The 11,530-nt window shown below is 35.2% G+C and overlaps 1 protein-coding gene across 1 annotated transcript in view; it reads left to right on the top strand.

The window, feature by feature from the left end:
- Cdh12 (cadherin 12, type 2 (N-cadherin 2)) overlaps positions 1-11,530 on the top strand; it is a 228,232-nt gene that overhangs the window by 139,263 nt on the left and 77,439 nt on the right. The gene's annotated exons all lie outside the window — the stretch shown is intronic.

Here is an 11,530-nt window from a genome sequence, read left to right as displayed (position 1 = left end):
TAATAACAGATGCTGGAGGGGATATGGCCAGAAGGGAACCCTACTGCACTGTTGGTGGGAGTGTAAACTTGTTCAACCACTTTGGAAAGCAGTATGGAGGTTCCTCAAAAGACTCCACATAGAGCTCCCCTATGACCCAACAATCCGTCTTTGAGGCATTTACCCAAACTATCACTAAAGGTCATACCAAAGCTACAGCACAATCATGTTTATCACAGAATTATTTACCATAGCTAAGATATGGAACCATCCAGATGAATGGATGATAGATAGATAGATAGATACATAGATAGATAGATACATAGATAGATAGATACATAGATAGATACAATGGAATTCTATGCCTCCATTAGAAAGAATGGTATTGCTCCCTCTGTTACGAAATGGAAAGACTTGGAAAAAATCTAGCTAAATAAGTTAAGTAAGCCTAGCCCAAACAAACACAGGCCCCATGGCTTTCCTTATTTTCAATAACTAGTGCATGTCTAGGACAAACAAAAAAGTTCAAAAGTGATGTACATATGAGCATATAAAATGATGTTAAATGGAATGAACCTCAAGATAAGGACAAAAATGGGGGAGGGAGGAGTTGGGGAAGTGGCTAGGGAATGGATGATGGGGGAAAACAAAGGAGGAGGTAACAATGCTTACTAGGAAATATATTGATTACCCTACTCATGTAACTGTAATCCCTCTCTAGAGTATTTTCACAATAAAATATATATATGGAAAAACAAAAGAGTCATGGACTTTCTTGCCTGGGCTGGCTTTGAACTATAATCCTCAGGTCTCAGCCTCCTTAGATTCCAGCCTCCTGTGATTACAGGCGTGAGCTACTACTGCCCAGTTTTAATCTGTCCTTGGACACTCAATTGTATTTTCTTCCTCCCTGTCTTCCTTTCAAAAAGAAGTTTTGATGTGATTCGACCACATACCCCCATAGCCCACAACTTATTTTCAAATCATTGATAAGGTCCATTTATAGAGGATAATTAACTAAAAATAAAAACTGTAACAATGATGTATTGACTTGCTTGTAATATCTTTTGTGTCTCACTTGAAGACACACTTCCAGCATACCCGCCACATCCACAACTCCATTCACACATAGAGGATTCAATTAGAAGATCAGATGACTAGGGTTTGAAAGAAATGGGTAGTATTTAAAGAAAAAGGAACTTTAATAACTATTACTGTGTCTCTCTAATTGTCCATGCTATCCAGCTCTACTCTGGGTTGCAATGTAGGAATGTGGGTAGTGAAGTTTTTCTTCTTTTTCAGTACTGCTTTGTACATCTTCTTTATTGAACATTGAACACTATATTTGTAAGAACATTACATGTCTACTGCATATATGTAATGTATCTCAATTAATGTAGACACTACCTCAATATCTTAATAAGTGTAGACCTACCCATACTAATTAACTTACAATTATAGTAAAGTGTATGGAAAACATGTAATTATTTTACACCTCTATTTAACTTGGATAAGGAAATCATAGGCCATATACACCAACTATAATTATATCTTAACCAAAATACCTGAAAATAGCTGCCATCCATTTTACTTTTTTCTCCTTGCTAGCTAATTGACTTCACACATTTATAGGATTGAAGAGAGATATCACATTGCGAATCATAAAGTATATTTCACTGAAACTAAACACTAAATACTGTGACAGACACCGTGCTGAGTGGTGAGGTCATTAAGGTGACTGAGACAAATAAACATAAGCAACTAAATTCTAGTAGATATTTAGCTGCTAAAAAAGAGAAAAATCCATGTGGTATACACTTGTAATCCATGTGGCCATCCTTCCTATACTTTGTGAAGGGAAAATATAGGATATTCTCTTAAGCACTTGATTTCTTGGGTTATCAGTCATTTAAACTTGCTTCCCATACTTCTGTAACTTATAACTAAGCATGGCAATTGATATTGTATGAAACAAAAATAGTTGTAAGAAGAGTGCCTTGAACAACTGAGGCTTCACCTGATTCCATAGGCAAAAGAAATCAAATTCCCGAAGTGAGGAGTAACTTACATGTTAAGAAAAAAACCAGCTCTGGCTCCAGAGAGTAACACAGAGAGTATTTTAATCAAAGGGACCTGTTCATTCTCATCTGTATTGAAAATCAGTAGTATTGCTTTTAGGGGAGATAGTTGCTTCCACATTCCACAAAGATAAAAGAGAAGAAAAACTCATAATGTCAAGATATCTAGGATATAAAGCAGCTGGAGATTATGTCTTCCTGGGTTTGCTATCTCTGAATGATGTCAATGGTGTGAGAAGCTGGTTTTCTCAATGTGGCACACATGTGAATACATGGATTGGAAAAAGTCTTCTTTCCATAAAATGTTTTCTTCATATTCTGTCTGTAAAATTTGTATTAAGCGTACAGGCTCCTAGCACTTTATTGCTAACATATATATTGATTTAAGATGACCACAAACGCAAATGCTGGCCTGTCTTCACAGGTGTAGGCCATGGCTGCTGTGCTGTCACTGCTGATAGGCATGTGTCAGAAACTATGGGTCTCCTGTCCTGAATTACAACTCTGCCTGCAGTAACAAACACACTATCTTTTCTTCTTGTCTTAGACTCTATTTGGTTCAGGGATTTGGAGTGTGTGTGTGTGTGTGTGTGTGTGTGTGTGTGTGTGTATTCTCAGGCTTGACACTGTCTATGAGTTTCTTTGATAGAGGTTTGTACTTTACCACATAAGCCCTGCTCCATTCACTGTTCTTTGTTGGTTAGTTGGAGATAAGAATGTCATGGCTTTCCTTGCCCATCCTTAGATCTTAGGCTCTTAAATAGCTGGGATTACAGGCCTGAAATAATGGCAGAGTCTTTGACTTCAATCACATATTTAAATTAATAAAACACTGATCCTCTACTATGCTAACATTTATTGACTGTAAGAAAATTTTCATAACCCACTGAAGGAATATGATCTAGGCTACTGACTCAAATAATAAGCTCTTAACAAACCCTACCTCCATGCAGCACAATGTATGTATTCTATCACAAAACTGGTTTGAAGGCTTTGTCCTAAACACACAAGTTGTAGCCACCCACTCACAAGGATATCTACAAGGGGTTTATTAGTGCTTCTTAAAAGAGTCAAAGATCAACATACAGTTGAGAAAAACTCTAGTAGAAAAAGCAAGCAAACAGATAAATGAGAAAACTAGTCCTAACTTAACACGGGCCTCTAAAGCGATAAAGATTGTAGTAATTGTACTATAAAAGGAACAAGATAGGAGCCAAATTATGACATCAATGCAACCTATATATGTCTGGTTTAAAAAAATCTATTTCTTCCATTAAAAAGCCACTTTGAAACATTGATAAGATAATAGTAGAACATTACATATTCTACAATTGTTTCATATTGCCTTCTGTGTGGGTTTATGTGAGGTTGTAGTGATAAAACCAATTACATATACATCATGAACATCTTGACATGACAATAGCTCTGACAAAATCTGATTTCCAGTAATGGGAGAATTAGTATGATGTATCTATCCCCAATTTATTATGGCACAAACAGTAATTCCACTGATAATAACTGTCTGGTGGTGAAAATGCAACACAGAAACCTGGCCAATGCTTTATAATTCAATAGTAAACATATGGGTTTGACGTAACTTTATACATATGCTTTTTGTTTTGAGTAAGACACTTATTATTTATCATAAATTGGTTAGTATCAGAATGTATCTAAACACAATTTAAGCATTGAAATGGTTATAAGGCCTTAGAAGATAATATTATACAAACTATTTCTTATGTGTACTTTCCTTGTATCTAAATTTAGTCTTCAAAAATTGTTTTGAAATTTATTATGTATTTTCTTTTTAATTTTTTTATATTTTATTTTTGTGCCCTAAACTCAGAACCTGGTCACTGTCCCTGAGCATGTTTGCTCAAGGCTAGTGCTCCACCACTTGAGCCACATATTTACTTCTGGCATTTTTTGGTGTTTATTTGGAGATAAATGTCTCAAAGACTTTTCTTCCTGGGCTAGCTTTGAATCATGATTATCAGATTTCAGCTCCTGAGTAGCTAGCCATGAGCCACCTGGGCTAGCTTTGAATCATGATTATCAGACTTCAGCACCTGAGTAGCTCGCCATGAGTCACCTGGGCTAGCTTTGAATCATGATTATCAGCTTTCAGCTCCTGAGTAGCTAGCCATGAGCCACCAGCACATACAGCTTTCACAGGCACTTTCTAAATATTGGGTTAATTAAAAATCCCCTATTAATATATAGATCTACTAGCAATGATTTAATGTAAGGAAAAGTAAAATGTTGAAATGATGATAAACTTAAGCAAATAAAAAGAAATGAAGGATGGTGTTTTTTCATGTAGTTGAAAAAATAGAAAAACAAACAAAAATATATATTGTTCATCAGGTTGGGAATGTTGCTTAGTGGTAGAGTGCCAAAATGTATGGAGAATCTTAGTTTAAGGACTACTCAGTCCTAACTTTCCAAGTTGAACATAGTCTAAGGTCCGTGAGGTTATAAAAAAAAATCTAGGTTCTATTTGAAAAACAACTAAAGCAAAGTATAAGCTGGAAGTATGGCTCAGGTAGTAGAATACCTACCCGAGCAATCACTACTGAATAATGAATTCACACTAAATCACTGTTAAAAAAAAAATAAAGAAAAATGAAGAAAAGAACAATGGTGTGAATTATCAAGGGTGCACAGATTTCAGCATTAAATACAATATTACCAAATATATTTTGCAATGCTGAAATGGTGTAGAAACTATATGCATTAATTGTACATAATTGTATTCCCTCCCTCTTCTCTTTCTTTATATTTTGGATTTACCTGGTGAGTGTCTTGTACTGTCAGTGTGTATGAGACAGTCGTATGCTCAAACAATATCAGCTGCTTGCAACTATTACCACTTCACAGATGCCTTACGATTGAAATTTTCAGGAAGAATTAAGATAAAACTTCTCCTTGAACCTTCAGAAGACATCTCAGGAAGTTCCATGATACTAAAATGCACCTTTAGAGCTAATTACAGGAAGACAATGCAGGTTCCCTTGTTGCTGTCCTCTGGGAACTGAGGGAGAGTAATGTTTACATTTCAGTGCAAAAGCCCACTCTCAGGACTGCATCACTTAGGCCCTCTGTCTATATTGCTTTTTTCTCTACTATGAAAAGTATTGAATGTTTGGGACCACAGGGGCTCCATATTTTATTAGTTCATGGGGAGTGTATATCTGTGGTTAACAAACACCATGGCCGAAAGAAAAGTGAAATAGGATAACATAGAAATTATTGCACTTAGAACCATTCCTTGCTAACCAGTTCTCCATAACACACAAATCTCAGCCCAGGCTGAGACATTGCAGAGAGCAGAGCCCACTTCTGGGATCCCGGGAGTCACTCTCATGAAAGGAAGCCAATACTCTCTACAAAATGACTGCGAAGGAAACCTCAGCATCGGTATTGATCCAGCTTAAGATGGATTATAGGGTGTACAATGTGGCTGGAGTCATCATTAGTCCTCAGTTAGGATTTATGGAATGTATCAGATTGCTACCCACAATATTAAAAGTACCCAAAGTGTTATCCAAAATTTCAAAGGCATGACAGCTTTGCCTGAATATGAGCACAATTCAGTGCTCCAAAAAAGAGAGTTAAGAACATAGGACTGAACCTCAGTAAAAATATTCATTACAGACCTTACATTTGTGCATGCATTTCTGACTAGCTCCTAAATGAGTATAAAAAAGGACTTCAAAGTCTTTGCTGAAACTTAAGTTCTCATAGACTTTTAAAAAAATGGCCTTTATCAATAATTTGCAAACGTACTGGGCAAAATTGCCCTTCACCAAAATTTCAATCTACTTTTAAATCAAATTGGAGTTGAATTTGTGAGTTTAATATTCTGAATCCTCTCCTACTCAGCACCATAATTTTCCAGTGTTACCACTTTTCGTTAGCTCTCTTTTTCTGTCTGTTCAGCTGAGCCATAAAACAAATTCATGGGTAGCTGCATCAAGCTATAATTCACTCTCCCATAGATTTATAATCTCCTTTTATCTCCTAATCTCACTATATTTAATTGTTGGCTTACATATTGAAAGCTTTTAAAAATACTATATGTAATAAAACATTTCCTAGAAAACTATACTGAACAAAATATTGAAAAATATTTTAGCCTAATGAGAGAAACTTAAAGATAACTAATGGAATAATTAATTAAGAAATATAATTTTACTTTGGGAAAATAGCAGAAATTGTTGTATGTTGACAGAAAAATAAAACTTGAGGTTTTCTATTTTAGTTTATCAAACACTAGAACTAGCCTTAAGATAAAACTGGGCATTGGTATCTCACACCTGTATTCCCACATACTCAGTTGCTGAGATCTGAAGATCCCAGTTGGAATCTAGCCTGGGTAGAAAAGACCAGGAGATGCTTATCTCCAATAAACTACTCAAAAATAAAACCAGAAGTGGCACTCTAGCTCAAGTTGTAGGACAAAGCAATAGTGTTGAGCACAAAGAAGTTCAGGGACAGTGCTCATGCCCTGAGTTCAATCTCAGTACCAAAAAATAAATAAACGAATAAAGGAATAAATAAAAGAATAAAATAAATAAATAAATCTTATTTATGAAAGTAACAGAAAGTACTTCCAATACTATCCACTTCGCAATTATGTTGTTCCATGTATTATGAATTACCTTTATTGTTTAGTAGCATCATCATTTTTATTTTTCATATATTACAATGAAGATGAATGGATCAAGAAGATGTGGTATATATATATGTATATATACATATATGTATGTATATATTTATATATACTAATTCTATGTTTCCATCAGAAAAAAATGACATTGTCTCATTTGTAAGGAAATGGAAAGATCTGGAAAAAAGTATATTGAGCAAAGTAAGCCAGGCCCAAATAATATAGGTTTCATGGTTTATCTCATTTGTAATAACTATGTCTATCACATTCTTATCAGGGGATCACAATAGAACAATTAATAAGTGCAGAAGACCATATATAATGAAGTATATATAAATGAACTCCAAGAATTGGAAACAGAAAGTTCTCATTATGTTCTGTATGCAGTAATTTCAATTTTTTTCAGTATTATATTTCTGTACACTTTGTCTTTTACCAGAACAATGGAAGGTAAAGGGAATAGGAGAAAGAACAGGACAAAGGATGAACTAATGCAACAATGACACTCTAGACGCTATATTGGAAATGAACATTACCACTTGAGGGATGGGGTGGGGAGGAGTAAACAAGAGAAAATGAAGGAAGGGTAACAGTGTTTAAAAAGAAATGTACTCTTTATCTTACTTCTATAACTGTAATCCCTCCTGTTCATCACTTAAACAATACTTTTTTAATGTTCAAAGGTTTTAATAAGCAAAATATGATTCTCTAATATATTGATAAGATGATCTTTTCAGTGAGTTTTGAAACTGATTCCATTCTTCTAAAATTATGGTGATAATAAAAAACAGAAAAAATAATGGTTACTGGCTAGTCATTATATTATTCATCAATGAATGATGAGCTCATAAACCAGATCAAAATTTTAGATACCATTCATGAGGAAATTCATTGTGTGAAATGAAAATTTATATGAAATCAAGATACTTAAACCCATCAACCTTTAATTTTAAAACTCAACTATGAATATAATTGGTCTCTTGGATACATTCATGATACATTTCAACACAGGAGAACCTGAAGTTATCTCTTACAAGTCTTGCAGTTCATGATGAAGAAACTTTTTTACATAAGGAGATTGGATCAGAAAACCTATGAAATATAGTAAAAGTATTTTTGTAGCCATTATGAACAGTGGTCTTGATCAAAATATAACATATCTGGCAGAAACAAAAGGAAAGTCTCGGATTGTTCTTTGTGGAAGTTATTACATCAGACCTCAGCCTGTATAAAGGTGGTACTTAGCCATAGCAACCCAAGAAAGCAAACTGTTAACATTATTTCAACTTTTTTGACATAGCGTCTTGTACATTCCTTATGTACAAGTAACACGGTTGGCTATTAGCTAAGATGATTTAAAAGAGATTGTATACCGTCATTGGTGCTTGTAGCCAAACACAATTTATTTGGCATGTGTTGCAAAGAGAAGTGGTCTCATTATGTCTTTGAAGCTGATAAATAATCAACAGTATAGCTGATATACACTACACTGAAGTTCTAGACTTTAATTTTTTATTGGAATACATTAGTTCTACAAAGGATTTTAATTGTGTTATTTCCCCCATGCTTATACTGTGATAGAATATCTCCCATGTTACTATTCCTTATCTCTCTTTTTAAAAGCAATTCTTATTTTTGATTCATAATTACTCTGTCATACATGTACAAAAATACATTGATCATATTCATGTCACCTATGTCTCCTTTAACCCTCCTACTATTTACCCTTAAAGAACACTCGTATCTAATCTTTCTGGTAATGTATTCTATTTCTGATGATTAGAAGTAAAATTGTTGACTCTTTAATACACTTACAAGGTATTGGGCTATTGATAAGTGATTGATTGATTGATTGACTGTGTGTGTGTGTGTGTGTGTGTGTGTGTGTGTGTGTGCGTGCGCGTGCACGCGTGCTGGTCCTGGGGACTGAGTTCAGGGACTGGACACTGTTTGGGGGCATTTATACTCAAGGCTAGCACTCTACCACTTGAACCATAGCTCTACTTCTGGCATTTTTGTTGGGTGATGGGAGATAAAAATCTCCTGGACGTTCCTGTGTGAGCTGGCCTTGGACCATGGACCTCAGATCCCAGCTTCCTGTATAACTAAGATTACCAAGGTGAGCCAATAGCACTGGCCTTGGACCATGGGCCTCAGATCTCAGCTTCCTGAATAACTAGGATTATGAAAATGAGTCAATAGCACTGGAAATTTCTTCTATATTTTGCCACTACTCTTTAGAGTTCTCAACAAGTTTTGATTTATAGCTGTTCCTTTGATTTTTTTTAATACATGAGATAGAAAAGACAGGTCTGAGTATTGAGTCTTGTGGCTGAATCACATTACCCATTGTTTCATTGAAACTTATAATATCAACTGACCCCAAATACAATTATGTTAGATTATTAACCTATTCCACAGACATGCATGAATTATCCACTAACCAGGGGAAGGTAGATTCTTGAATTCTAAAGAGAGAAAGAAGTATCAGCTTCTAAGGGTCAGTTGCAGAGATCTGGAAGAGAGAGTAGAAAAAACGGAAACACACTGAAACATGGTAGTGAGTTTCTGAAAGAGGAAATGATGCTCATCTTTAAAATGGGTGAAACACGAACTTTCTGACTTGCATACCAGCATGCACAAAGAACAGAACCTGAAGAATCACTGTGGTTGGAGGCACTTTTATATCTGAGGCAACAGCTAGGTGGTGTGGAGTGAGATGAACAGAAATACAGAGAAAGTGTGATTCACAGTTATAGTGCCATGGGCAAAATGGAATGCACATTTCTCAAAGACAGATGTAGGTAATGTATAGGGGATGGATGGAAGAAATATATATATTTTTTCTGTTGGGAGAAATGTTCAGGTAATCAGGAGCAGTAATGAAGAGCTGAAGAAGGTAATGTGGTCCCCAAAGCTCCAGTGAGAGGACCAGGCTTTTCAGAACAAGACAGAATGGTAAGGATCTGAAGGCAGCATTAGGATGGGCTGAGGAAGAGAGAGAGGGGAGTTTCCCACAGTACTGTCAGTGGTAGGGGATGACTGAAGGTGACTCAGGGACTAACAGTAGGGGAAGAAACTAGGAGCAAGTTATATTTTGTTTTTTTCTCCTTTTTATATTTTCAGTTAAAAGCATGTTTATTATCTTCAGATAATTGTTCAGAGAAGTTTCCTGTAACAGGTCTATTTAATATAAAACACAGTTTGGCCAGGGCCATCCCTTTCATTCTCCTCCCCTGTACCTATCAGCCATCTCCTCAGGTGTGCTAGTTCAGTTCTCTCTCTCTCTCTCACACACACACACACACACACACACACACAGATTATTATAATTATATTTATCCACCATTTCAGGGAAAAAAGTGATCTATAAAAATTATTTAATGTAATATTTTATAAAACTTAATAAACTTCAATGATCTCCTGTTCTTTAAAAAATAGAAAACTGTTCTTACACTAAATTAATTGTACAAAGGATCTTACTCATGTTAAACTTATAGCCTGTACAGGCATCTTCATTACATCCATGTACATATGATAACAATGGGACCCAGAATGAATAACTGACTCAGGCACACAGTTTATTTGTGGTGAAAAGAGACTACTGGTGACAATGGAAAACCTAGCCCTCCAGGAGTTTGTAGACATTGATTACAGGATGTTCCAAAGCTACTGAGAGAACAACTGTACTCTTACAAAATAAATAAAATATGAGACTCAGGTTATTATTCCCAACTTCCAGTGACCAGGTTCTATTATTGGTTCAACACTGGTAAAACAAATTTCAAACAGCATTTGTCACAGCTGAATGAAATTTAGACATAAAAATTTATGAACAGCCTCTATGTTCCTAGTACATATAACTATTTTCTTGTATTATTAGGTCACAGCAGTACAATATCCAGAAACCTATATGAAAAATATTCAAATATACTAACAGTCAAGTGATTTTGGAAAACAAAATTTAGATATAATTTTGCCTCAGATTTACAAAGAATCTCTGCCCAGAGATGGATGTTTTCTATGTGCCAGTTTTTATGATTAGCAACTTGTATCATTTCTTCTGAATTGATTCATTTATGAATTCGGTGACATGCTTTTTATTCGTGCATTATAGATTTAATGTAACCCAGGCTAAGAGAGTTTAAGTGCTAATTTAGAAGTAATAGGAAAACTGCAGTCAAACTTGTAGTTTTAAAATAGCATACAAAGCTGAATTTATGGCAATAAATCACAGAAATTACTAGAGTTTGAGCATAGTGTGGGTTTAATCAAGTCAATGCATTTCCTCTCCATGTAGTTTCTCAGGGAGATTATCTTCAGTCAAATTTTCCCAATATTGTAGAAATCATTGTACATTTACCAGACATCTGCACATAACTGTCTACAGCAAAGGAGACTTCTCTATATCTTAGCTCTGATTTCTTCAGGTGTTAATGCCTTGAACTAAGTCCTTAGGCAGTTCTTATCAATGGGATTCTCACTTTGCAAATGAATGGATTTTGGCCAATTGAAAGTGAATGCCTACATTTTTGATATACATTTTGATATACAATGTTTTATGCCTTGCCTGAATTTTGCTCTCCACATATGCAAGGTTGGGAGAAAATAGCTGTGCTGATTTAACTGTGAACCTACATCCATTATATCTAAACAGGTATCCTGAGAGACAGAAAAATCAACATCATTTAGATGATGAATTATAGACAGACAGACAGACAGACAGACAGACAGACAGACAGACAGACAGATAGATAGATAGATAGATAGATAGATAGATAGATAGATAGATAGATAGATA

Source organism: Dipodomys ordii, unplaced genomic scaffold, assembly GCF_000151885.1.
Source record: "Dipodomys ordii isolate 6190 unplaced genomic scaffold, Dord_2.0 Scaffold21, whole genome shotgun sequence".
NCBI lineage: Eukaryota > Metazoa > Chordata > Mammalia > Rodentia > Heteromyidae > Dipodomys > Dipodomys ordii.
This window is presented reverse-complemented; position numbering and strand designations above follow the sequence as displayed.